The sequence below is a fragment of the Stegodyphus dumicola genome, chromosome 1 (assembly GCF_044657685.1).
Source record: "Stegodyphus dumicola isolate Sdum_Otavi_A_Nest chromosome 1, ASM4465768v1".
Classification (NCBI taxonomy): Eukaryota; Metazoa; Arthropoda; class Arachnida; order Araneae; family Eresidae; genus Stegodyphus; species Stegodyphus dumicola.
In genome coordinates, this window is record NC_140768.1 from 254161846 (window position 1) to 254189282 (window position 27437).

General features: G+C 32.8%; 1 protein-coding gene across 1 annotated transcript in view; it reads left to right on the forward strand.

The window, feature by feature from the left end:
* The window catches only part of LOC118186312 (protein tiptop-like), a 331058-nt gene that overhangs the window by 75549 nt on the left and 228072 nt on the right, over window positions 1–27437 (forward strand). The window lies entirely within an intron of this gene.

Sequence of the window (27437 nt, forward strand, 5' to 3'; positions counted from 1 at the left end):
TAGCCCTAACGTGCTTTGCCATAAACCTAAACCTCCCCCCTCCAAAAGAAAAAGCGTATGAAACCTATGCTGTAGCCAATATTTCCAAAATTTGTCATTAGGATTTTTACCGCTTTGAAACTGTGAAAATTCCTTTCGCTGCCTTTTAGCTGTGTAATTTATTTTCTGTCTTTCACTGTATGTCGGATAGCTGATAATAGAGTTCATTAAATCCTAATTTAACTCTTCAAGAAGCATTGCGACAACTGTTAAAACATAATCAAATATCATAAAGACTTATTAGCAATGTAAAGTCTACATAACTGATGATTAAAAACAATTAGCGATTTTCCACTCTTGGTTTTGCAGTGTCCTAGTATAAAAAAATGGTGTACTATTTAGGGAAATAATTGCATGGTAGATTCGTGACGCTGATGAGAAGAGCGATAAGTTAAAAGGACATGACAGTTTCGACTTTTGATGCTTGTTTCCTGCAAAGTGAACGCTAATATTTATTCCTTGTTTCTTGCACCTGAAAAAAAATGTGTTGCTTAACTTTTGGTAATGATGTTGTGCGTCTGTTTCAACTTAAAATGTAGTGGATGTTTTGCTGTTCTGTTGAGAACGATATACCGTAACGTCAAGATATAGCGTCGTAACTGAAAAAATGCTATTGAAATTATTTTAATAAATTGTTTTGATGTTTTGCTGTTCCGTTGAGAACGATATACCGTAACGTCAAGATATAGCGTCGTAACTGAAAAAATGCTATTGAAATTATTTTAATAATATTAGAATTATTTATTAATTAATTTATTCAGTAATACAGGATTTCTTTCGTAAATGATCTGAATAATTTTATGTTTTAAATTGAATTAATATAATTAATCAAATTATTAATGTTAAATTATTTGCAGAAATTACATTTAATTGTTAGTTTAGTTAAATGACAAATTTTAAAATAAATTCTATGTAAATATTTCTATTTTACATATAAACTGTTTACGATCCTGTAGTTTTTTATAACGTCATAATCACATTGATCTCTTTCTGTCATAAGTACTCGAAAATTGAAGGAAACTACTTTGTCATTATTTATCCTTTTGTATACATTTCTTCTAATTCTAAACGTTTCTTGTCATATTCCTAAAACATTTGATACTTTTATTGAAGTCAGCTGTTAGGATGCTGTTTTATTTATCTGGTAAGCACACGTTATTAGGCAAAAAAAAAAAAAAAAAAAAAAAAAATATCATTTCTGTAAGTGCCAAATCTGGAAAGTAAGGAGAATGTAAGGAAAGTAAGGTTCTTCTAGGCTAATTACTTGATGATACAGCAAACCTTTCTTGGCAACCACCTCGTGGGGACCAATATTTCTAAGAGCGTAAATAAACTTCTTGATTGAGAATCACCTCTCTATAGCAACCACCTTTACAGAAGTTCGAAACCACAGGCGGTCTCCTTGAAAGGGCTCACTGTACATCCAATCCCAGTTAGCTGATACCTGTCTAAAGAAATGTTAAATTTGCTTATATGGAATGATGGAGAACTACTGTTACAAACGATGAGAATAAAACAAAAGTGCCCCCCCCCCAAAAAAAAGCGCGTGATATACCAGCAGTGATAGCAGATATATTTTATTCTTTTATAATTAAGTTATTAATGTTTTATTCTTTCATTGTTTACAGTGTGCTTGTATTGTTTTGAATATTAATTTTACCCAATTACGTGAATTCATTCTCCTAGTAAAACTACTTGGAAAATTGCAGTTAAACTGTTAACAGTATTTTTTGTGAGAATTTTAGTATGCGTTATTCCTTTTTCCTCTTTCTTTTCCTTCTTTTTTTTTTTAGCTGCCGTTGGCTTACCTGCGATTTTAAATTAAGCGTGGATGTCATCTCGAGTATTATCCAGGTAAACTGACAGTTAATCACAATGCACTTTGCGAAGAAAACATTTTGCAGTTTTGTGGTCAGAAAGAATTAAGCTATAAGAATATTCCTTAAGATGACAATTTCTGCATCTCTTTTTATAAAGCCAGTTACAATCCACACTTCACAGCATCTTCAAAAATAAATAAAGAAGCTACTGTATATATATATTTTTTTTTTATTCTTGGAAAGACACGGAGTTGGGAGGTTTTCCCCGAACAATATCGCATGCGGTGTCTAAGCCGAGTATAGCTCAGCATGAAACTGGCAATTAGCCAACGCCCCCTATTAATCAAACAAATACTTATCTCCTCCTATTTTGTTCATTTTCACCCTTTCCCACTATGATACTGGCCAGAACACCCCTTTTACGAAAAATTAACCGACCAAAAATTGAACCGCTTATTCGGGAAGTTTAGTTTTTCTATTTATTTCGCTTTGCTTATTTTTGCTGGTGTGGTCTGCTGTTTGGGTCTTGATTTCGAGATGAAATGTCATCGCAGATTAAGATAGGATGTGATATTTCGCATGTATATATATCACAAAAAATGATATGTAGCGCATGCTTTTGGTATTTATGTTGGCTGAAATGAAAGAGTAGCCGGCATTTTTTTACCACCGTATTGTGCTGCACTGACAGACGATGCCGTTTTCTGGCTTTGTCTGGAAAACTTACAGATGGTGGTTTCTTGACAGTGGTAATGTTTTATTCAAAGTAGCGAGGGGGGTAGAGCATCAGACGAAATTAAAACTTGACGTTTCCTCCATGGAGTGTTTAGTTTCCCAAGTTTGTTTTTACGGGATATTAACAATTATTTAATGCTCTCTGTGACAGTCGTTTTGTGATTTTTCCCCGCCGGAATCCTAAGTCTGCTTAATTTGTTATGTGTGGGCGGTAGTTAAATTAATTTAGGCTTCATAAAGTTGTTCAAGTTTTATGCGCTATATAATGTAATTTGTGGATGTGATTTAAAACGTATTAATTTATTATATAGGGTTATATTTTAATTAAACTAACCAGACGAAGTCAGTTGTCTGTTCTTTGAAAACTCTGATATCCGGAATAGTTTTCCAACTCAAAACAAAGAAACACGTTGAATAAATATTGTGTTTAAAGAGTTATTTAAAAATGCTGGAAATAATGCAGTAAAAGTCAAATAATCCAGACGAACTTGCACCAAGTATTTACATTTGTCTGAATTTATAAAAAATTCGAATAGTTAGAGGTGTTTTTTTCAGTAGATTAAATATTAAGTTATAAATATTATTTTTTAGTTTATAATGCGAAAGAAGGATTTTTTTCGTATAAATTTATTTCAGTGAAAATTGAGCAGTCGCAGAAAATAAAATTATGTTTTTATTAAGCAGAAATATGTAGCCAGTTTGCAATGAAAAAATTACATTCTTTGTCTTCAGTCTAACTTGCATACAATGGATAAAAAACGATTAAATAAATATTTGTAAATAATAATAAATTAAAAAGTGACATGTAAAAGCTAATAACATATAGAAATTACAGTGCGTAATGTAAAAAAAAAAATTCCTTACGTGGAAAGAGTACTGACCTATTGTCACCACATTTGTTTAGTTTAAGCTTAGAAAAGGAGCGCTTCCTATAACTAAGCAGTGATTCACAAAGTAAACTTTCATCAGTAGGCTATAGTACCTTACATTATTCCTTTACCAATGCTTCATAATTTCCAACGGTATATATTTATAGACATTGTAGAGTCATTAGGTTAATTGGAAGCAGAAAAGATGAAAAATATGCAACCGCCTTCGCCGGGAATCGAACCACGGACCTCTGGAATACCGGCCCAGCGTGCTACCGTTACACCACGAAGGCACGCTAGGGAAGTGGGTGAAATACCTTATAACATCTATCTAAATTATGTTTTTAAATACTTATTTTACAGTATTATTTTTAAAATTTATTTAAATCATGGAGAAAAGTTAAAATATCGTGTAAGTGTATGAACAACAGGCTTCTCTTTGTTTACGTGTAGTAAAGAAAGAAAAAAAGAAAATTTTGCAGATAAATTGTAGCGCCAGATATCCGCCAGATACCCGTATAAGTAGATTATTGAGTTCTGCTGTATTTTACGCATATCTTTATTTTAAAACATTGCAAAAAGTGTCTTTTTGCATGAGTTGTAATATTTCCTCAGCAGGAAGCATTATGTTTTTCTTAAAATTACTTCGTTGAAGTTTACAAATTTCTTTTCAGAACTATTAGGTTTTTTTCGGAGTAGGGAACATGAAAAACCTGCTGTGCTTTTGCCGGGAATTAAACCACGAAGCTTCTGACTGCTAGTCGAACGTACTACCAATTACACCTCGAAGGGAACCACGGGGAAAGGCGATCATTCCTGATATCTTAGCTATGAATTAGATATTCAGGTAAAGGCTTCTATAGTGCATATCTTTTTCCGTCTCTTAAACCAGAATGAGTAGGATTTTAAACTGCAAATTGAGCTTACAATCAGATGTATTGAATTTTGTTTCATAATTTATATTCGTAGAAAACACTACGTTAAGTGTTATTTGAATTCTTGAACTCTCAGTACTCCTCATATAAAGAAAGGTAGGAAGGGACAGTTGCAATTTCTTAAGCGTAATATAGTTAACAATTTTACGTATGAAAATAACAATATCAGATCTCTGAAACAGGTACGTGATTTCAGTTCCTTCCCATTTCTATAACAGAGGAAAGTGATTTTCTGTTAAATCAGCCGTTCAGCCGGTATAGGGGTTGGTTTATTTGATTATGGCAAAGCACTCGATGGCTATCTGCAAAACTGGCTCCTATACGCGTTACACATGGGGAAAACCAAGAAAACACCCCTGCAGCCAGCCCTTTTGCTGGGACTCAAACCCCGGACCGAACTATCAGTGTTCAGCGGCATTTACTGCTCGGCATATTATAATTTTTGAAAGCAGTTTAACTTGAAAGGTTTCCTTGAAACGTAAATATTATTTCAAGCGTTCCACAAATATGACAAAACAAAAAGGCTCTTCAAAACCAATATACTTTTTCTACCCGAACATAAGATAAATTTTTTTCCCACTTTCTTAATCTAAAAATTTAGGTCGTACTAAATTGACATGTCGACGAAAAGTGCTATCATTTTCAGTGTTTTTAACTAGTATAACTCATTGCACAGGACTGCTATCACACAAATCTCTTCAAGTAAAATTTTTGCACCGACAGTTATTGTGATCATGATTATGTTGGTAATGAATAACAGTTCCAATGTTTTAAGTTCAATAAAATTAGTATGTTGCGTATATATAAATATAAATATATTTGTTAGGATATATACCAATACATTTTAGAACGTTGATTTGAACGTTATTTGTTAGGATATATACCAATAGGTCTTACATTTTAGAACGTTGATTTCAAGAGGATGCCATTTTTCAAAAGAACCGCTTTAATAAATTGTTCCTTCCTTAGCGTGTGCTCTCTCGTTGTAAAAGCAATCCGGCTAGCCAATAAGGAGATCCAAAGTTCGAATCTTGGCTAGGACATTACTCATTTGTAAGGTTTATTATGCAACTATAACTATGCAAGGTAACTATGTTAGGATATATACCAATACATTTTAGAACGTTGATTTGAACGTTATTTGTTAGGATATATACCAATAGGTCTTACATTTTAGAACGTTGATTTCAAGAGGATGCCATTTTTCAAAAGAACCGCTGTAATAAATTGTTCCTTCCTTACCGTGTGCTCTCTCGTTGTAAAAGCAATCCGGCTAGCCAATAAGGAGATACAAAGTTCGAATCTCGGCTAGGACATTACTCATTTGTAAGGTTTATTATGCAACTATAACTATGCAAGGTAACTATATAAGGTAACTATGTAAGTTGCGCTGAAATTAAAAAAGTGCGGTGGACGGTAATTCATCATCACTTGGATTTAGCGATTATGCAGGATTGGATTTGGTTGTTGATGCTCTCTACCCAATCGATTGAGGGGGAAGAATGTAAGTAATTTTCTCCTTCCTTTGCCGCGTGCCTTCATGGTGTAATTACAATCACGTTCGTTTAACAATTGAAAGGTCGAAAGTTCGAATCCTGGAGAGGGCACTGCTCATTTTTCATGTTTCCTGCGAAGATAAATATCTAGTGACTCGATACCGGAAGTACGTAAATTATGTTTCGAGTTATGTTCTAGAACCATTAATAATAAAGCAATATCTGTTCATGTGAATTTATGCAGATAATTATTTTTAAATTAAATCTTCTAGAAGTCATTGAAAAAATAGGGGTCGTTTTAAATTCAGGATGATTCTCTGTTCTAGTAAATATGGTGCGTGCTGTCTATATTAATCTAAATTATTTTAATCGCGTCTTAAAAACATATATATTGCAATGTTATCATTTTATTCTAAGCAACGAAATCAACGAAAAAGTTTTTTTAAAGGCATGAATAAATTAATAGCAAGCTTAATTATACTTGCCTAGCTGGGTGATCCGGTTAGCTGGGGCACCATATATGGGAAGTATGAGTAGCTGAAGTCTCGCTGTAAGTAAACTGTGGGGTGTTCCAGCATGATATTTAGTGAAATCTCCATTTGTTCTAAAAATCCTCTGCCATTTGCAGATGGCCCCCCAAACCGTGCATCGCAAAATGACACAACGACGGCTTGGCTCTTGAGTTCTGAGCTTCAGGATCAAAAGAGCGGGAGAAGACTAGATCACGGATAAGTGGGTGGTGGAATAAGGGGTGCGGGGAGGGGTGCAAAGAAAGGGGGAGAGCGACGTCGAGAAGCGTAACATGGTCGCAGGTCTCTCTTTGGGGCTGTCAGCATGGGCAGTGATTGGCATAGCTTGTACCCCAGCTGTTCCTCTTTGCTTGTTTAATACGCCGGGACTTAGCACTCACTTGTCGCGAGTAAACCGACCGCCTTCCAATCTATGGCGCGTAGAAAAATAACACCGCCTGTCTGCGCGCGTGTGTGAGTGTTAGAGTGTTTCACTGAGTTTAACTTCCGTTACAACTAGATAGTAAGCCTAGCTAGCGATGTGTCGTGTCGGTTTTAAGCTAGAGCTTTTGTGTCTTATCTTTTAAGAGAAACACGAACGTACGAAACTCGCAATCAACTTATCCCTTGTGCTTGAATTTTAATGAAGATATATCTCATTATTACGAGTCTTCTTATTGTCAGTTAAATATTTGGAAACCGTGTCATTGTTTTTGACTCCTCTCATTTTAATAAACGTTCTCCTCAGAAGGAAAACGAGCGTTCGATTCTGTGTTTCGGATGAAGAGGTGGTAAATCGAATCATGCGGTTTTGAGAAAAATGTTCTGTTTTAATCCACGAGGATCTTTCTACTTTACAGTCACTAACATTTGTTTTGAATATGATGCTACCGGAGATGAAAAATTGACTTCTCCAAGATAGATTGTTATTCGGGATTAAGATTTATTTGTGGCAAGGTTTATCGGATATATGTTACGTATTTTAGTTCTGAAATCAACTATTTTAGAAAGGCTTGTAGTTAATTCGAAAGACAGTAGTAACTTCCACTTCTCTGGCTTTATCTCTTTGAAAGAATATTTATTGAGATCATATTTGCGTTGAAGGTAAGATTTATTTTATTTTCTTACCTGCATGTGGAAAGTAACGTATATTTTTCGTAATTTAATTTATATCAGGAATTACAGTTTCAGACACAAGTTTAGGGTAAAGGTATATCATATTCCCGTATTTTGACATTTCTGTAAATAAAATATTAGGAGAAATTCTGAAATCGATGAGATCAATTCTCTTTGTCCGTGTGCAGCTTGAAAGAGAAAATCCTTGAACGTTGATAATTTTCTCACATGTTTGATACACCAGGACTTGTGGAATAATTACATATTTTTTAATTGATTTAGTGTGGGGCATAAGAGGGCGAATGATTTATCCTGAAATTCAGCGTGAAAAGATTTTTTTTGATTATGTGTAGAATTTAATTAGTTTCTTAGTTTCGTTTTAATTCAAAAAGAGATGCCAGATAAAAGTATAAAAATGTTGAAAGCTTTTGACTGCAATTTAATAACTTAATATTATACATTATATATATATATATATATATATACTATTAAAATTGAAATCCTGATTGAGTTTTTAACTTGGGAGTAAGTACTGGTTTTCCTAGCTTATTTCATTCTTTTTTTTTTTTTTTTTTTTTTTTTAAATATTGATACGAAATAAATTGAATTAGATGAAATTTGAATTTAATTTATTACAGTTTGTATAAACTCCTATCTTTTTACTATTGTTTATAGACTTTCGTGTATAAAATCGCTTTCTGGCAGATTAGCCTTTTTTTTTTTTTTTTTTGTTTTTGTTTGTTTTTCCATAATTAACAAAAATTTGATTCACCGAATTTTGGTTTGAAAAATTACAGTTTATTTACTTTTGCTTTGGTAGATTGGTTATATAGAGGGGGCGTTTTTAATTTTCAGAGGTACAAATAATTTAATCTAATTTCTTTCGGTGCCTCGGTTAAATGGAAGCAAACAGACACATGACTGATAATGCCAGAATAGCTGTAGTATCGGTGTGCAGATTCTTCGCCCTCTTGAGAAAAGTTTGAATTTAACAGTGATAAAACAGCTTTTTCCAAACTGTATTTATAATTTGTACTTAGTGTATTTTTATATATTAACTTGATTACTTTTACAATTCAGTCCATATTAATTTCATAGAACTTTAATTAATTATTTTTAATATATTTAAGCCTTTTTACAGTAATGCTAGCCCATATTGGTATGAACTCACCAGCTATTAGTTTTAAAAGATCTTTTAATTTTTAAGTTTTAAATTTTACATGATTTAAGTTATACATTATATTATTGTTATTACACTGTTACATGTATTCGTGCCTAATACATTTTAGAGAGTTTTTGCGTGGTGTAATTATTTAAATAAGAGAGTAAAATAATAATAATGAATGAATTCTTTCTTTTGTTTTATGCCTCGGTTTTGCAATTGCTAATGGTGGCACATTTGTGATATTTTTTACCAATTACATAAGTTAATGATAGGTAATCTGTTAACAGCATTTTACTGATATTTGCAAAACAATTTTACAGATGTTCCGAATTCTCTCAAACTGAATTGTTTGCATTTATACTTGTTTCTAATGCTCTAACTATTATTAATTATCTGTTCCCTCCATTTTTTTTTTTTTCTTTTGGTTTATTTCTTTGTTTAATTATTATACTTTTATTGCTCAAAAACATTCCTGCTAACATAAGAATTAGTAATGAGTAGTACAATAGTTATAAAATTTACTTTAAAGATTTGTAAGATATTAATGAATATGATTCATAGTTATCATCTTTTAAAGATTCTTTCATATTTTCGTTTAATTAATGTTTTAAGCAAATTATTAATTAGTTCAAAGGGGTAATTTTCCCAGAAGGACTATTGATTTCGTTTTGGCATTTTGCATTGTTTCACTTTTCAAATTGTTGCCACCAAATATTATCGCCCTGCATTATATTTAAAGAAATTAAATAATGAAGAATCTGCATAAATATATGTATGTCTCTCGCATTGTGATAAAACGGTACCTAGAGCCATCACATTTTGAATAATGTAATCCTCCTGCAAATATGGGCATCTGGAAACCCTAATTTGAAATTTGTTTTATTATCGTTTTCATATTTTGTAAAACTTTAATGAATTTTTGATTAACAAACTCAAAATTTAAAAGCGAGCAATGGCAACACTCCAAGGGAAATAAACGGCTTTTTAGCGCGCGAGACTGTGTATCGGAAATTCTAAAGCTATACTCATTTAAAAATTATTTTGCAATACAATATTGTTCTTGAACTGAAATTTATGGTTTAAGTGCGAACACATGATGTTTAATAAATAAAGGTAGCACGCAAAATGTTAAAAGAACGTCCCTTTAAACGTAATTTAAAATCTAAAATCTGAAACCTTTCTGTTTTTTTTTTTTTTAAATTTTTTTATTTCTGTTTTTATAGTAGTTTAAAAAAAAAACCTGTGTGTTATTATCTCTCATTTTAAGACTGCTAACTGTTTTTAAACTGTTAAATAACAGTTGTAAACGTTACATTAAAATGCACTTTTATATTTTAGTTTACATTTCTGTACCAGTTTATATGTTTCTGATTGTTTTACATTAAGTTAGGTAAATTCTTAGGCTAGTTTGAAGGACGTTTTTTCCCTCATCATTTAATATTACCATTCCGTTGATGTTAACAAAATAGTGGTGGACAAAAGGGATCACATTAAGTGGCGCCTACTTTATATACTTTCTTACTTAGTTTCCTGTTTCGGTGCTTTATTTTCTGATTGTGCGCTTTTGTAAACATAATTAAACTTCACCTTACATGTTCCATTTTTTCAGTTGTTTTTATCTTGCGTTTGGTTGTTTGCTTAACACTATTTATTAGTTTTCAGTGGCTTTCCACCCCCTTCTCTTTACAAACACTTTTAAATAACTCGTATTTAAAGCTTGTTATGTTCTTTCGTGTTACATATTACTTGTGTTCTCCTGAAAAAGTTTGTTTAGTAAAAAATATCTGTTGTTTTTGCTGACTTCCGGGTTAACATATTTTGTATACTCTTTCTGTAGTGTCATATGTTCTTTCTAGGCACTATCTCCGTAAGACGATCTCCTCTTGAGGATCTAATTACCGCCTAGGTCTAGGTCTAGTACTCAAATTTAAAGGGACCTTCAAATTGTCCTATACGTCTCCATAGTATGCTATGGGTTCTATAAATAAGCTTAACTGGACCCTTATTCATGTTCTAATAAGTCTTTGAATATTTTTAAGAGCATAAATTAATTTCGATATCGACGATCATCTCCGCTGAAGACTAAAACAGTTTTGAACCATGGATGAAAGTTTTAGAAATAGTTCACTATACAGGACTTACACACCTTCTTTCCGAAAAGTTCCGAGACTGGATTAAAACAAATTATAGAAGACCTAAGATAAAGGTTTTAATGATTCAGTTGTTTTGCATAGTCTCTTTCTACCTGAGTACAACGCACAGAACGTTCGTGCTACCTTAAGAAACTGTTAGAAAAGTTCTTATTTGCGATTTATTCAAGTGTCGTGTCACTGTAAATTGAATGTCGGTTAGATCGTCATAGCATTAACCTTTCATGTGACGTCTGGTTTTCAGGAATAAAAAAAGGTCTCTTAGTGCCAAATCGGGTGGATATGGAGGGTGGTTGAGAATTGACACGCGTTTTGTTATTAGAAACTGCACCACAACTCAAGCCGTGTGAGTGCATTGTGCTGCAAGAATACACCCCTCTCCTCCCATAGTTTCGGACAAACCTGCTGAGTTGTCTTGCAGAACCGATCCATGACACTCGGATAAAACTGGGAATTCCAGTTATGATTCCCAAGTATAATTATATGCGAGGGCGAAAATATATCTTGGAGCTTTTCTGACTTACGTTATAATCTGCGCATACTCGGTGAGTGTCTAGGGAGTGACTCCATAATACACTATTCATTTCGATTCAGGTTCAGATTTTACTAAAATAGACTGGCTAAATAAACTAGTTAATGAGCTGGCTTCATGCTAAATGCTATCAAACCATACATACACAAAAGTTACCGTGAAATCATCCCTTTATTCAGTGGATAGCTTCTGAATGTTTCACCTTATCCAATTACAATAAATTTAGCTATGTGTTTGTATTTATCAAAACTTTATATCTCTTGTTGTACAAATTTGTCAATATTGTGTTGAGGTTTTAGTTACATTGCTTATTATTAATATCTATTTATTTCCTTCAAAAGTAATTTTCTTGATTATTTGTTCTGTATGCCTATTGATTTTTACCCTAATTTCGAAGTCGAACATTTCACTGCAGTTCTTTACAGGAGCATTTCGAGGTGCGGCATGAGCTCAAGTTTAGTCTACCATAATAAAGCTGTGCAATTACTAAACGAGTTGCATAATTTTTTCTCGCTGCATATTAGAGAGTTATGCTGCATACTTAAAGTCATGCTGACGTTTTATTACTGTAACATACCAGGAAATAGGGCTGCTCTTCTTATTTTCATGCTAAAGTTTTCGACGACGATGATATAGAGTAGAATGTTGGTATTGCTAGGAATTTTGTGAATAAGTAAATTATTTTAGTGAAATTATATATAAAATTGTAGTATCTCTGGAGTATTCTGAAAGGCCTCAAGAGGGGATAGCTTCGCCGGAAAAATAAAGTTATAGGGTAGGTCCAATTATTATTGAGGTTTTAGCGAGATAGCGCCAAGCTAGCGATTGTTTTAGTGACTAATTTTTTCCTCCCCAAATCGCCAAATTGGCGATCTTTTAGCAACGTTTTGGACCGATTTCTGTATACCTGTAATCGGTCTAATCCCCATATGTAAATGTAATTGTAACTGGCTCTATATGTAACATTAACTGTATATGTCTTCCAGCAATTTCGAGAAGTCGAAAATACTGGAAATTCTTTGGCAGACGGGGAAAACTCTATAAAATCAGAGAGAGCGTAACCCTCTGTTTAGCTCAGAGTACTGTGAGATCATTTTGCGAGCTAAACTATTGATTCTTTGTATATTGTCTTGCGTTTAACGTTCATAGTTAATTTAAGTGGTAACTCCTGTTTGTTCTCTGTCATATCGAGAGGAGCTGCACGAGTACTTCTGTTCCAGAACTGTAAATTGTTCCTTTTAGGAAAATAAATTTTATTAAGCTATCATACGTTCAATCCATTAAGAACCCGTATGCAAGTAACAGTCTTTTTATTAAGAACACAATAATCAGGATTTAAGATACGCATACATATCTGCAAGACCTACAAAGTATGGATATAAAGCTCCAAATTTTAGGAAGCTCTGAATTATTTTATAACTTCTTATAGTGTTGTTTTTCTCCCTCGAAAACGATAAAAATTAGCAAATGGAGCCTCTGAAGAGATTGTCATAATCCGCCTGTTTAACGCGATTTATTATTAGTAATAATTAATTCGTAAAATCATCTTACAAATTACAGGTACACGGGTCGGCCTTTCTCCAAATTCCCGTCACTAACTAAAATGTCCTTCTTCATCACCTAGAGGACGCTGCCTATCGTTAGATTAAAACTGTGAGTGTCAACCGTCTATACGCTTGTGCGATCTCTGAAGTATTTCTTTTCATTTCCTGGTGGATTAATTAGGTGAATTAATTATTCGATGCAAGAGGACTATTTTTGAGGTTATCCTGGAGTAAGACGCTTCTTCTTCTTTTCTTTCATTTTTATTGACCGAAAATGACTGACGTGCGACGCGATTCTTTTTTCCACGTCAGCGTTTAGAGACAATTGTAGGTCTATTAATTATTGTAAATTCAATATTGTATTAACGACAAATTTTGAAAGATTGTGAGAACAGTCTATACATTAAAGGTTTGAAATTTTCAAAAATATTAATATATATATTTTCATTTTTTTTTTTTTTTTTGGTTCTTTCTTCCTCTCTCTCTCTCTCTTTTTTTTTTTTTTTTTTTTTTTTTTTTTTTATGTGTATGGGATGGGAAAGAGAAATTCATATAAGGGACAATTTTAATTAAACACTATATTTACACAACAATATGTTGAAAACGTAATAAAGTAATAGGCGCCTAATATTTAGGAATCATCGTATGGTTATAAATTTGGCGTAATTTGCATATAATAATAATAATAATAATAGAGCTATACCAGCAGGTGATACAAGAGGCACAAAATGAGGAAATGCGGGTGTTAAAATGGAGTCTGGTCGTTACAAGCTTTCGATCGGTAAAATATAGGGCAATAATGCGAAGCACAATAAAGCAAAGCACAATTAAACTCCTGTATTTATACAAAGTACTTAAAGGCCTATATAAAAATATCATTCTTGAATGACTAAGCACTTTTCAAAGTTGGCGAATAAAGTAATGTACAAAAAAATCTTTATTGAAATAGTACTGTATAGTGTAAACATAAAATACAAAATTACCTTTATTTTTACCATGTACAAAAATTATTATACACGAAAAGGAGCTCATTAATCAGCTAAGTCATTATCACAAAACACAATTATTACATGTAGCAATTTGAACCGCTTGACGGTACCACTATTATTATTATTATTTCGTTCACATATTTTGCCGTGCTTGTTCGCTATTCTACATATGAACGTGTACTACGATTCTAAGATGAAAATTTCCTTTAATTTCAGTAACTTTAACAAAGCGAAATAATAATAAAGATAAGGATTTTGTTCCAGGCAAATACTATAAATAAAATGGACCGTTCAAATATATTTAGCAAGTATTTTTGATACATTCGATTTCGATTCATGAACAGGAATAATATGTTTATTTTAACTAATATTTGAAATGGTAATTTGGAAAATTTTATGACTCCAAGCTACACCTCATTGTTTAGCGACATTTATATGGAAAAATAACTGCGCCTTAAAATGGATTCTTTGCATCATAATCTATACATGCCGTTTCTGTTATTTATTTATTAGTTTCTGATATTCTTCATTATTATTTAATTCCTTTACTAAATTTTCTTTGTATCAATTATTATTACTTATTTTATATACATAGATAATAAATAAATACATATGCATATATACGTAAGTGGTGAATGTATAGTTAAAAACAACGAATGCATATGTATTCTTATTTGTAAACATGAGACGGACGGGAAGATGTGAAAACCACCTTCGCATCAACAGTTGTTTTATACATAAAACAATGACCACTTCAGATACCTAGCGAGAATACGGGCGCGGCATTTTGAGTTGGTTATAAAATTGCAAACCCGAGTCATTGCTCTTTCTTGCTCCACTACAGTTTTCCAGAGCTATTTCTCCGTTTTTCTGAGCTTAAGCCTCAAAAACGGTTCCCGAACGAAAATAATTCACTCCAGAACTTCCATCAAAACACATAAATCGCTATTGCATGTCTTGGGCGAGTTAGTCACGGCTAAGGGAAGAGTAAGAAAGAGCGAAAAAAAAGCAGGACAGAAAGATAGAAGAACAGAAAAAATAGGAGACATTTTACGGTGAGAGATTTACTACAAAGTGCAGGATTCTTCCCCCTCCTTCCTCTCCCTTCTTGAAGCTGACGGCTACAACGTAGCAGTTCCTTGACCCGTGGGTTTCAACTTGACGAACGCATGTCACCGCTCGATTGAAGATGCGACGTCTTCTTTTTTGCTTTTGTTTTTCTTTTTAAGTTGTAGTAAGTTTGTCGCTAAATTCATCGCCACAGATTTTGTTTTAATTACACTCTTATACAAGTTTTTTTTAGTCCATATCGTTTCCTTAAGTTTCCTCTCCCGCCTTCAGTCAAAAACAAGTAAGACACGGTCAGACACGGTTATAACGGTTACAATGACATTGGCAAAGCTCCCTTGTTATAAGCACTACTTGCTATGTGGATGATAAGCATGAAAATACAAGTGAATTACGATCTGTATATGGTTTTTTGCTCATTACAGGATGGTTTTGTTTCCGCTATACTCATTACAATCTTATTATTACCATTCTTTAATTTCATAGAGTTAATTTAACTATCTTCTAATTTATATCTCTCTTTATAACTATTCTCTAATTTTTATTCTCACTTATTTCGCCCCATCCTTTGATGAATTAGCTGGTTGTTTAAGATTTCCGAGTCCCATCTTAGTCCCTGTAGCAGAGATAGCCCAGATATGTTTTGCCATAATAATGCAATCGAAGATATTAATTGTTTAAAGTCTGCTTATAGCCTTTGGTGAAAGGTGAAAATTTAGTATGTTGATAGCGTGGTTTTACTTTATATCGCCTGCAGGCGATTATGTACATAAAAAGTAAAAGCGTCCATATGCTTTCATAAAATTAAATAAATGGCAGCGCTATGCTTGCATCTTATAGAGAACAGTGATTCTAAGTGATCTGATTTAAATTGAAATCGCGTTAATAATGAAAATAAAACATAGATTTTTAACCATCATATATGTAAATAAATAAATGAAGATTAAAACGTAGTTAAATAACGCAATTATTTATTTTTTGGTTGAGAATATCAGTTATCAATTTTGAATCTTTTTACGAAGCTATCAAATTTTTCAAGATTTCTATCCTCTTTACCACGTATTAATTTTAATTTAAATTGAAATTGATATCGCAAGTTTGCTTATTAGGATTTATTAAAGATGAAAAACAGAGCTGAATTATTAATAATAAATGAAGGAAGGAAGTTGTAAGGAACTGGTGATTTATTCGGTTATGGCAAAACACACTAGGGTTATTTACTTCAAGGAAGGGATGTCGTCGTGGAAGACTCTGTCAGGGAAATTCGTTCGTATTAATTACCCGGGTGGGACCACCAAAATGTTCATACAGCTGTATTAACCGGGATCCGAAGCCGGGTCGAAATATCAGTGTTGGTGGTCTTATCCACTCGACAGCTGGAAAGCAGAAGCTGCAAGGGTTTTATCTATTTGATACATATCCTGAGTCCCCTCATCTTCAGAAGAGCAAGCTATGCTACAGAAACTCATGCTCATTTTTTGCTGTTCAAAAACTTATACAGTAGAACTCTAGTCATCCAGGCCCCACCAGTAGATGAGCATTCAAAAACCGCTGAATACCAGTAATTCGTTTTGCGTTCGAACAGGTTGGCTGCATAGCTGGTTTTTTTTTTTTTTTTTTTTTTTTTTTTTTTGTTTTGTTTTGTTTTTTGTAGTTTTTCTCCATGCGTAACATGTATGTGAGCTAATTTTCGCTAGAAATTTCTGCACGAAGGCATCCTTCTCTCTTTCTTAACTAGCCAAACCGTTATCCAGGTCGTTTGTTATTCTTTTAGGGCCAATTAAAGTTTTAGCCCACTAGCAGCCGAAGGTAAAGTCGCTGAACACTGGCAGTTGGGTTCGGGATTCGAATTCTGGCGAATGGGATAGCTGCATGAGCGCCTTCTTTGTTTTTCTATGTGCATATGATACAGTCTCCCTCAGAAAATCATCCACGAAGGCATCTCTTCCCTTAGATAGGTAGCTCTCAAGTGTTTTGTTATAGTTAAGTAAACCAAAACAACCAATTAAAGTTTGCGAATAATTTATTTACACTTTTTTTTTAAAACGTTTGTTCATTTAAGTAAGACAAAATGCTGAAATAATTAAGCAAATAAATTTTTAAGAACAAGGATAAATATGCATTTTAAGAAAGTTTAACAAGAGGTAAACAATTCAATCCTTTTAAAATAATAATAATAAAAAAGGTTGCTAATCCTGATTCGAGTCCTTCATATCGTATGTGTATATTCCCATATGTATATCGAAATATGCCCGCATCTTAAATATATCACTTTTTATTGAGTTCATGTAATTCTTTACTTTTAATGCAATCAGTTTTAAATGAAATCAATTCCAGCCAAAATTTAAATTATAAAATTAGTAGTCCTAGAATTTATGGAAAGCCATCAAGAATGGTGAACAGAAATAATTGAATAAAGTAACACAAAAATAAAACAAAAATAATGCATGGTTAAATCTAAACAAAATGTAAAAAGATAAATAAAAATATTAATAAATAATTTAAGGATAAATTTATAAAAGTTAAATAAGTAATGAAGCAAATGCGATAATAGTAAATTTAAAGAAGTTAATCAAAATCAAGTTAATTAATAAAACAAATATACGAAGAGTAAATTAATATTAATGAAATAATATGCCGAAGAGGATAACGAAAAGTAAATTACTATTTCCAAAAGTATCCGTCGTGGTCAGATAAAAGTGGCTCCTTATTTCGGGCCCTAATCTTGAGACTAATTTAATTTTGGCTTTTAACCTTCTAATTCTTAGCCAGATGAATGTAATCTAAGTTTTCTTGATCAAATAGTTACAGTCCATAAAAACTGCTCTTCCTGAAAGGATCGCATTTCGATATGGGACTTTCTTTCTCAGTTGCAAAAATTTTCTTCTTCTAAGGAAAGTCAGGTTTGCATCAAGTATCAATATCAGTTTTATTTGATTTAAAGAAAGCGAATAATAAGAAACTTATTTCGCAGGGCAATATCACAAGACAAAGCAACAGAAGTTCTGCCCCCTTTTTTTTTCTAATATAATAATAAAATATTCATTTGAAAAGAAACATTGATCGGAATCTTTTATTCAAAATAACAATCAAGCTCAATTAAAAATTCCGTTTTCATCTAATTTAATTGTAATATTTTTTACAGTCTTAACGTCACCAAGAAATAGTTTTACCAATATGTATTTAATAAGATTCCCTCTGCGGAAAGCCTTTCGATATGCGTATGTGCACGCTTTTTTATGAAATGAAATATCTGATGATTATAATTTAAAATGCGTTTAATTTGTAACGTATCGAATAGTTAATTTTTATGGACATTTCCTTCACTATAATAAATAATAAAAAGCCGTTTTTAACAATATATAATTTTATACATAATTTTTTATTCTGCAGAAATGGTTTATCTATTCTTTCGCACAGAGTACCTAGACAAATAAAATTGTATTACACAATTCAGTTTTGTCAAAGTGCATTTTGAGTCTTGCTTAACGCAAGTAAACATGTTTCGTTCGTAAGTTCAGAACCTTTATTGAAATAAAGCAGAATAAATGAAAAATTAAAGCCCCCTCATTTGCAGTAAATTAGTATCTAGAGTATATGGTTTACAGAAAATTCCAATTCGGTTATTCATATTTTCAGATTATCCGGATGTGTCGTAGTCTCAATTAGTTCAGATAACTAAAGTTTTAACTGTATATAAAATACCTTAGTTTTATGTTATTCAATGCTGCATTGAAATCTTAAAAATGTGATAATAAAAGTATTTAAAGTAACAACTGGGTCAATATAACGAATACGAATTATTAATAATTAAAAAAATAAATAAAAAAATATGAAAGCTTTCAGACTTTATATTGGCCCAAAAGAGACTTTTTTTTCGTTACAGACAAATGCATGTTTCGAGAGCATTCGGGCTAACGCCACATTATACTAAAATATTTAAAAAGAGCATATCTTTAGAATTTCCGGTAGACAGTCTCGTGCGGTGGAGATAAAAATATTTTATTCCTTACAGTTTTGCCATTGCTGGCTTTGCAATTTTTTAGTTTTTTAATCAAAAATGCGTTAAAGTTTTATAAAATAGACAATAAAAAAATTCGAAATTCGGGGTTCCAGGTGCCCATATTCGGGTGGAGGACTATGGTATTCAAATTTGATGCCTCTAGGTACCGTTGATTTTTCAGAGTGCGAGAAACATACATACATTCATGTAGAATCTACATTATTTAGTTTCTTTAAATGTATAATAGAGGGCGATAATATTTGATGGCAACAATCTGAAAAGTGGAACGGACATTTATAATGAACCGAATGCAAAATGCATTTTCGAGACTAATAGCCCTTACGAGCTAACGTCCATTTGGGTTAAAAAAGTAATTCGAATTATTTCCAATAACTGCAAAAGAATTGAAAAGGATTCTGTTTTTATTTTATTTACTTTTTAATCACTAATAGCGAAATCCACTTTGTATATTATTAAAATCGTATTTTTTGTTTTTCACCGTTTCATCATTTAAACATGTTTGAGTAACACAGCATTCGTAACAGTGATATTTGTATTACAGAGAATAGTGAATGGAAGCGAATTTTCTGTTTGCTTCCTAACTTAACTTTCAGTTGTTTGCAATAATTGTTTCAATTCCATGAATTTCAAGGTATTGACAGTTACTGCATTTGCAGTTTTTTTTTTTTTGGTTAATTTTATTTATTATAGTTGATACTAACTGGTTCGTTTTATCAAGGCATTTATTTCTTTTGCAGTAATTAAAACTAAGAAAAGTAAATTAAATAAAGTTTTAGTGTTGGTTACATCGTACGTTTTTAATTAAGAAGTTCAATGCAATTTCTTTTCTTTATTTATTTTCTTATTCTTCCACAAAAAGGTAAGGAAGAAGGAGAGGGAGAATAAAAAAATCAAAAACAAAATGAATCCATTTTCTGTAAAACTGAAATGAAATGTTTTAAGGAATAAAAATAAAAGAAATAAATTAATTAATAAACAAAGAATAATAAAATATTGCATTTTCATTCCTGACGAAGCTAAAAAAATATTCTCACTTTTTCTACTTACCGTTTTAGCCTTTTTATAAAATATGCTGCAATATTTGTAGCCAAATTCGAATTGCAATTAGTACTTTTGATAACAGAACACGTAACTATGTAAAGTAATATTTAAACAAACATTTTATCATTATTTTTTGTTATGTTTCATTACACCTTCTTGCTGTTGTCTTTCCCATATATTTCATGGAAAAATGGTTGACAGAATCTCAAGGAGGTTGGACTTCTACTTCCACTCCAATTCTGAGGAAGAATATCCTGGGGGAAGGCCGAGAATCTCCCACTCCTCTCCCCTACCACCAAACCACACGAAAGAATTTTCGGTTCGTCATATATAGAGTGCCCTCATGCCGCAAGGGCACTATGCATTCCATGCCTTCTCCAGGATTCGAACCAAGCCCTTCGGTAACGCAGTAGGCTCCCCTAGCAACTGTGCGGCGGCATTACGCATTCTTAGTAATCATATTTTATTGCATGTTTTTATTGTATGATATAAACAAATGTTTATTAAACAATTTTTATAGAGTAATGTTCTCTGGCATTAATAAAATTAAAAATTTGAGATTTTGAATATGTCGTATTTGAACTAGTCTTTTTTTTTATGTTTTCTGTATACTTTTTTAATGTAATGGGTACATTTTATATATGTATCTGATGGTCATAATCCGCGAAAAAGTATTGCTTTCTTGTTTAATTTGAACAAGCTGTATATATGAAAGTCTGCTGAGATTATTACAGTGGATGGACAAAAATATTTCCATATTTTTGTGAAATGCATGTCTGAAAAGAAAGATTGATTTTAATGAAATATGTAAGTGGCGCTGGCGTTTTTGACTACTGACGCCACCTATACAACTTCGTAAATGTGCTAAACAGTTCAGTTGTTGTCGGAGTACTGTTATGTGAGGTTGTCATTGCATTATGTCAGAGTTAACAGACTTCGAACGTGGGCAAATTGTTGGAGCACGTTTGGTAGGTGCTTCCGTAAGCAAGGTAGCCGAGGTGTTTAGTGTTTCAAGAGGTACTGTATCGAAGATTTATTCCGCATATTTGAAAAGCGGAAAAACATCATCTGCTAAATCACAGCGCGGACGAAAGTGTGTCCTGAGTGATCGTGACAGACGATCATTAAGGGCAATTGTGACGAAAAATAAGAAGACCACAGCTGCAAAAGTTACTGCTGAAATGAATGTTGTGTTACCGAACCCTGTGAGTACCAAAACAATTAGAAGGGAGCTTCATAAACAGGGAATTGCTGGCCTTGCTGCAATTGAGAAGCCACTCATCAGTGATGCTAATGCCCGTAACAGGAAAAGGTGGTGTTTAAGTCATAAAGCCTGGACTATAGAGCAGTGGAAGCGAGTAATATGGTCTGACGAGTCTTCTTTCACATTGTTTCCCACTTCTGGCCGAGTTTACGTCTGGAGAACTCCATCTCAAGCCTATAATACAGACTGCTTGTTGCCAAGAGTGAAACATGGCGGGGGTTCTGTTATGGTTTGGGCAGCCATATCGTGGTTCTCTGCTAGCCCCATGATAACTGTGTCAGGGCACATGACTGCCAAGACTTATGTGAACATTCTGGCCGATCAAGTTCATCCCATGGTACAAACTTTGTCCCCCGATGGTGATGGTGTCTTCCAAGACGACAAAGCCCCTGTTCACACAGCTCACATTGTCCAGGACTGGTTTTCTGAGCACGAGGATGAGTTGTCCCATCTCCCCTGGCCACCACACCTGAATATTATCGAACCTTTGTGGTCTACATTGGAACGGAAAGTGCGTTCTCGTTATCCACCGCCAACATCGTTACCTGAACTTGCCACCGTTTTGCAGGAAGAATGGTATAATATTCCCTTGGCAAACACACAGGAACTGTATTTATTCATTCCGAGAAGACTGCAAGCTGTTTTGGATGCCAACGGGTTTCCTACACCATATTAAGCAAAGAAACATGTTTTTTTAAAGGTGTTTCCATATTTTTGTCCAACCCCTGTATATTTAATATCCTTGTATTTTTTTTATTTATTATTATTTTTTTTTTTTTAGTTTCGTTGAAAAATTTTTTTCCCTTTAATAAATGCTTTATTTCTTGTAAAGTTTTTTCTTTTTAATTAACAAGTTATTTTTTATATTAAGTCTTTTCCATATATTTATTACTTCGTTTACTCTGCAAGAAAATGTAAATGAAGTGAGTTTAAATAAGGAACAAGAATCCTAAATTTAAAAGAGAGGTTTGGCAACCTTACCCTATAGTGACGAAACTCTTCTGGTACTTTTAGCGCTGTTGTTACAAGCTAATTAGTTTGATTAAAATTGTATCAGAGATCACAAGATATCAGAGCCAGGTTGTTACGCTAAATAAATTGGATCATTGCTTTCTGTTTCACTCGAAAGAAGCGGAAGTTAATTTTGTTGATATTTTAATTTCTGTAACTTCAAGTGCAAATATTTATTTTTTAATTTTTATATTGTGTTTATACTGAAAGGTAAAAACAGGAAATAATTCTTACAGCTGTTTAGTAAAATTATATTATCAATTAGAGTGAACGAAACAAGTTTAACTTTATATACTAAAACCAATTTTTTTATTATAAAATATTTGCTCATCTTTTAAATATTTAAACGACGAGAAAAGCTGGTTAAATAAAATTAGAAAACTTAAAATAACGTGTTTTAGAACTCAAAGCTACAGTTTATCTTTCTCCTGTTTTCCGATTACGCGGATTTTGTAACATATAAATTCTGTTATTTTCTCTTTTCTTATTTAGGGAGGTTATCCGAGTCGACTTCTAATATTGGTATGGGAGGCGGTTTTGTAAATGATTGACAAGAAACTCCCCTGCATGTCCATTAAGACAGCACGTTTTATAGACTATATCCGCTAATCTACCGTCTGCCATTCCACAATATTCTTCTTTCTATAGAAAAATTTCGCAGTCTTGAGTGACAGACACTAAAGTATGCGAGGCTTTGAATTGTGATAAACGCCATATGTTTCTCTGCAGACTAATGAAAGCTGATGCAGAGACAGAAAAATAATTGAAAAATCTATTACACGTTCGGTTGCTATATTTCTTTGTTCGCTCGCTTAATGTTTTCGTATTCTAAAGAGATATCAAATGTTAATTATAATTGTTGAATGAAATTAATATGTGACTATAAATATTTAAATATTTTTGACTGAATTCTTATTTTTATGCATTGTTTTATTTATTTTACTTATTGCTTTTAGGATAATAGTTTTAAGGTTTATTTTGAATGTAATTGAATTTGTAGGCATGTTTTTTTATGTAAGAGTATTTCTTGCATAGCGCTGTAGATCTTTTTAATTCTGAATGCAAGGAAGATTAAATCACTAAAATAGATGAATTAGAACCCAAGATATGGAAAGAAATGCTCCTTACGACTTTGGCGTCAATTTATGGTTTTTCGCCAGCTTTGCGATTTTCTGGAAATTCAGAGGAAGCGCATTTTTGAAGCCGTAAGACCGATTTTCTCGAAACTTCCAGAAGTCCGTGCGAACCATATAAACACAGCTTCGAGAGCCAGGAGGCTGTGCAAAGAAAGCTAGCTGAATTGCACTTTGCAGTTTACTCTATTATTGATGTCAGAAGTTTATGATAGTTATGGTATTTTGATGAGGATTTACCTCTTCCGGGAGCTGGGTTCTCTTTGAACACCTTACAGGTATTAATTTTTGCTGTGTACTGAATTGTCCCAATAAATTGCAACTTTTTTTACGCTCATCAGAAGAGACTATTTAAAGACACATTAATGAAATCATATCTCCCAACAGTATACTATTGTAACTATTAAAAAATTCTCCAAATTCGCAAGCACCTGAGAAAGTTTCCCATGTGTCTAGCTGGTCAAAAATCACTTCGTTTTTGTGATTTACTTTATAGAATATAAATATTGGTAATAATTTTGTTAATACTTCTATGAACTTTTAACAACATACTATTTAAGGTGTTTGCTTTCTTTGGGGGAAAAATAGGTATCAAGTCTCTTTTGCCTTTTGAAGGTACACCGGCTACGTAAAACTCACTTAATGATCTTAAAACGTCGTACCATTTTTGCTATGCTCTGAATTCTTGTTGAATAAATGCTAGATGTTGAAATTGATTTGAAGACTGAATTGATCAATTGTTTTTTGACTATAGTAAGAAATAACAAAAATAAATTAGAAGTAGAAATCAACAAAAATAGTTCATTTGCTTGTTTGTTGTCTTGTCCATATTTTATGGAAGAATGTTTGCCAGAGTCTTAATTTTACTTCTGCAGATAGCACTTCGGGCTTGGTCGGAGGCACTCCCACCCCTATTCTCCTACCACAGATCCGAAAGTCCACATGCTGCAAAGACATTAATACATTGGCAAACATGCATCCTTTTTGTCAGATTCGAACCCGGGCCATTTGATATGTCAGCCAGAGTCTGTTCACTGAGGTCGGTTCACTGTCAGCCGCTGTTCCGTCTGAGCGGCAACAAAATTCGTAAAAGTCACTACTGCTGTATTAATAAATAATAAAACTTATGCATATTATGTTATTGCATTGTTTAACAACTTTACTTTTTTTTAAAACTATTTTAAAGATGTTTCGAAGGCAATTAAAAAGAGAAACAGAATTAAATTGGACTTGACGTGTCCATAAAAATCGCATGACAAAACAAAATTTTTGTTTTCTGTCATAAAGAGAACTAATATTTATCTATTTTATTTAACTTTTGTTATTCTGCTTCACTTTTTAATTACAAGATGAGGAAAAAATGCATTTTTCGTATCATAAAAAATGCATAAAACAGTATTTTTATAAACATAGTTGATTTTCGATATAAGAAATTTGAAGGAAGAACTATTCACCTATACTTTTATTTATTAAAAATTTATCCTAGAATGTAGAATGTAAACAGGGTCTTATTTCCAAGTAAATAATAAGGTATATGTAATCCGATCTTACAGTATACACATATGCGTATACTATGAAAAGACAATTAAAGAAGGAATAAAAATAAATCCTTCTTCAAAATTATGGCAAACTAATTTTCCTCATAATAAAGTATCGTCTGACTAGACAAAGTTTATATTGTTGAATTTTTGAACTGAAATTTGAATTGAAACTGTTGAAAACTGAAATTTTTGTTTTGTTTAGGAATGGGAGAGCGAAATTTGTTTCTCTTCTGAATTTTTGAATGCAATAACAAACTCATTTCATTGATTACTTTTAAATAGACCTTGGAACTTGTTAGAAGGTTAAAAATGTACGAAATACACATAAATACAGTGCAGGGCGTAAACAGGTGTAGATGTAAATTTTCGGAACATCCGAAATTTTACTTAAAAAATTTCTTGGAAATGTCAAGACGCCGTGTATTTTAACATTGAATTAATTTTTAGCCCATTGGCAACACAGTACGAAAAAAATAATTTTATCTCCAGGGCGCGAGACTGTCTTTCGGAAGTTCTCAAGATATGCTGTTTTTAAATATTTTGTGATATTGCTGTTGAATTGAATTTTATGTAATTTAAGTGCGAAGAAGAGGGTAGTTAATAAAGGTAACACAAAAAACATTAACGATTCTTTGGGCGTAATATAAAATCTGAAAGCTTTTAAATTTTTAATTGTATTTTCTTTTTTTATTTCTTGTTTTGATAATAGCAATTTTTTGTTGCCCAATTTCTTATAACTGAGTCGACTAATTTAGAGTTAAAAATCTTTACTAAGTAATATGTATCTTCCCATGAAAGCGATTACTCGCCAAATTTGGCAACCTGCGTGTTAAGAGCATCTTACAATTAAAATTGTCTTTACGGTGCACGACGCGAAATTCTTTCGTTGAAGGAAATGACATTTCGTCACAATAGGGACGACTAAAAGCTTGAGATGAGATGACCGTTGCGACTGCACACTTCACGAAACGTTGGTTTTTTGAAGATACACTTGCTTAGTCAACTGTTGAGCAAATAACATACTTGAGAACTTAGATTTGCTTACGCTTTGTTTCACAGTTAGTCACTATGTTTCCTCTTATGTCGGCTTACCACATTTTGGCACAGAAACCCTTAAAAACGCCCAAGGAAACAGTCTTCGTCATTTAAAGTGATTATTTTAAGGATCATGGTTTTCATGCTTTTCTGCATTTTTCTCTACGACACGCTTTTCGTGTGAAACCACAATATGTTGATCTTGATTTAAGTGACGCAATTTTATCCTATTTATTTATTTGTTTTCTGTTGTCTGGCTGTCTGTAACCGTATTTAAAGTTACACTGTTATGATTTTCAAGAATATTGTTGTATTTGTAAATGCTCAATATGGTACTGGGAGAGATCTTTTTCAAAAGGCATTGAGCGTTAAGCGTTTTTCTTTATCTCTCATCCCTCAATTTTTTTAATCAAAAATAAAGTAAAAATCATTAATATAATTTTTTTTTCATATTTATTCTGACCATTAACAGTGTTGCAGATGCACTTGCAATTGGCCCTAAAGAGCCATTTCTGAATAATTATTTTTCTGTATTCGTACTTTTCATCTTATTCCGCCCAACCGGTCAGTGGTAAGTGCCCTTGACTGCCGTAGCGACGGGCCCGGGTTCGGTTCCCGGAGAAGACATGGTTGTATCTGTCCGTCCCTACATGGGAGGCAACGGTGGCCACCTATTAGGCGCTTCCATAATGAAACGACCACCACCCTCTAGCCATTTGTAGTGGCGCAAGGCTAATAGCTGTTAAATAAAACGCCCGGCCATTAATTTAAAAAAAAAAAAATCTTAAATCTTTCAGATTTTACATTACGCCCAAAGGGGCGTTTTTTTAACGTTTTATGTGTTACCTTTATTTATTAAATAGCATGTTTGCACTTAAACCATAAAATTCAGTTCAGCAGCAATGTCGCAAAATAATTTTAAAATGGGCCTATCTTTAGAATTTCCGATACACAGTTCCGCGCCCGCTGGAGATAAAAAGGTTTTCCACCCTCCGTAGAGTGTTGCCATTGCTCGCTTTTAAATCGTTAAGTTTGTTACTCAAAAATTCGTTAAAGTTTTACAAAATACGAAATCGATAATAAAATAAATTCCAAATTTCAAATTTGGTCTTCCACATGCCCATATTCGCAGGAGGATTACGTCATTCAAAATTCGATGGCTCTATGTACCGTTGTTTTATCACAATGCGAAAAATAGACGTACATTTATGTAGATTTTTCATTATTTAATTTCTTCAAATATAATGCAAGTCTCTAACATTTGGTGGCAATAGTTTGAAAAGGTGAAACGGACATTTATAGTGATTCAGCGCAAAATCGCAGAACGAAAACAATAGTTCTTCATCCTTCAAGGACAAAGCCCCTTTGGACTAATAATAATAATAATAATAATCTGAAAACTTTCAGATCTTACATTACGT